Below are 2,745 nucleotides of genomic sequence, written 5' to 3' on the forward strand. Positions count from 1 at the left end.
AAGAATTGCAGCCCAGGAATCAGGGTCTATCATAGCCGGAAGGCTCTATATGGACGTTAAACTTGATTAATAATAATAATAATAATATCCCTTGTATACCATCTGTATCATCGTTCTTCCCTTACGAGATCACGTGATGCTAGGTTCGCTTAGTCTGACATTTTCCAACCGCTCTAGCACAAACTTACAACCGCTCTAGCAGAACACTTTTTATAACTTGAGTTTAATTTCCGGTTTCCTTTGATGTTATAATTGAAAACCGTAAAAGCAGATAAGTCATGGCATTGTTCAAACTACTGCTGGCAAACTCTATCCCACCAGGTGGTCTACATGTGTGTGCTAGGGTGATTCTACTAGAGCGGTTGTACTAGAGCGGTTGTACTAGAGCGGTTGTACTAGAGCGGTTGTACTAGAGCGGTTGTACTAGAGCGGTTGTACTAGAGCGGTTGTCATAACGTCCACTAAAGTGGGACAGTTGTGGTAGGGTGGTAAATGCTAGTATGATAGTTACAGCTTTCGTATTCTTGACATATATTGAACAGCACAATCATTCTACAACCAGTCTATAGAACCATTCCGATGTGGGTTGGATCGCAAACAACTATCCATTCAAAGTTAGTTCCAGTTACCACTTATGCATTTTGTGCAGAACCAATGAAGGGATATACAGCATAGCTGTTCTTACTATAACCAATTCTTGCTACAGTGGTTGTCATTGGTTGCACTGGAGTGGTAGAGCGGTTAAAAAATCATTTGCATTTGAACAGTTGTAAAAGTCATTGGATGAAAAGTCCACTGCCCTCATGCCTATTTGATGGCTAAGCCCCTGCTGCTTTGCTGCCCTGCTAAAATGCTGCATAACGCAAAGATGTAAGCCGTCTCCTCTGTAAGGAGTACTTGCTTCTAATCCATACCTTCTTTCTTTCCTGCACTTGCAATCTTTGCTAGGAGACTTTGAGCCAACCTCAATTGCAATTTTTTCCCTTTTTAAATGAAAGGATCAGTCATACTTCAACTGCGCCTTTGTCATTCATGGAGTTGACTTTTCGCAATTCTCCTCAATTCGGCACTGGACCTCCTTGACTATGCGGCTGGAGAAATCACTTGGATGCTTTTATCCAACCCTAAGAAGAAAGGTTCTTTGCGTGATTGGTATTATAATGATGTTGGGGTGTTCTATATCCAATTTAAGGCCCGCAACAGTGCAATTAGTATGTTATTTGTTTTTCCCCATTACTGTCAGTTGGATCTACTCCTCTCACAGCACGAATGTTCCCCTAGTCCTATGATAGCTTACTGTCCGCCGCCAATTCTCCGTATCTCAGTGAGGACCCCTTGGAACGCGTACATTTGCCTGGATTCTACAACCACGGAATTCCAGATCAAGTGAATTGTGATGGCTTAAGGTACAATGGGACCATTGATGTGCAGAAAAGTTTCCACCTGCAAGATGACTTGATTCTGATAGCACAGGCACTTAACTCCCATCCATTAGTGGATTACAAGGGTGACGATCAGAATCTTCCTTTCGACCAAGTGGTAGAGAAGAACTGGGCTCGGTTTGCTGGCTCTGGTGTCTGGCTTCCGGATCAAGGAGTCTATCTCGTTGTTACCCGCGTGGTATATACAGACGGGCGCGACGTTTCCTGGCCTACTATTAGCTTTCTTCGGGGTCAAATTTTTGACGAGCAATGGAACTGCATGGAGAACTATACAATTTCCTGGGCTGGAGAGAACATTACTTTCCCAACCATTCTTGAGATCCCTGCAGTTTGGTGGAAGGGGGGAAGTTTTTTCGGTCCTGAGGATCCTCGAATCATTCTAGAAGACGGAGTTGACGGAGCGGAACCAGTTATCATTTTCAACATGATCTCAGACTTTCCGAACCAGCCGCGAGCAATGTGGATCCACCGGCCATTTTCCCGATTTACAACCGTTCTGACTATTCGCAACGAGGAGAGGAAGGCCACGGAAAAAAACTGGGCTCCTTTCTTTCACAGGCACTTTGAGCACTCAACGGATCCAAATCAACTTCCAAGCCAACAACTCCACTTCATATATAGCTTCCTGCCCCTATGCATTCTTCGATGCCAACTGACAAATGGGTATTGTGATTGGGTATTCAAGCAAGAAATGCCAAGCCAGTTCAATCTGCCCGATAGAGCGAATCACGGCGAAATGCGAGGTGGGAGCAACTTGGTGCCTGTGCCTATCAAGACACGTCCGAATGTCCGCGTCTATGCCGGCTTCCCTCGCACGCACCTTGATTCGTGCGGATCTAACCCTATTTATCGCCCTGAGCTGGTCATTCTGTCCAGCGTTGGCTCGACCTTTCACATTGCGTACGCTAGTGACGCAACTGAATTCGGTCATGGAGTGCTTGATCAATCGGCCGCTGCCGATCCATGCGGGAATGGCCACATCTTGATCCCGAATAGCATAGTCCGCTGGAATTTAGATGGACTGGATAACATGGCCATTTCACTTAGCGTTGCGGACAGAACTGTTCAAATTGCCCGCCTGCACGGCGTCCTGAATTTCATACATAATTTGCCCTATTTTGAAAACTTTCTAATACATGATGGTCTTGACAGAAATGAATCTCTGTGGCGCTCTCGCTGGTCGGCTGTTGGGAGAGAGGTTGTGGCATGCTCTGTAGAGGCAGCAACAAATTCAAGCATCAGGAATGCAATGAGAATGGGAATGCACACGTTGTGACTCGACTCATAGAGAAGAAGAATACAG

The sequence above is a fragment of the Thermoascus crustaceus genome, assembly GCF_041956765.1.
Source record: "Thermoascus crustaceus strain CBS 181.67 unplaced genomic scaffold VTN00scaffold_10, whole genome shotgun sequence".
Lineage (NCBI taxonomy): Eukaryota > Fungi > Ascomycota > Eurotiomycetes > Eurotiales > Thermoascaceae > Thermoascus > Thermoascus crustaceus.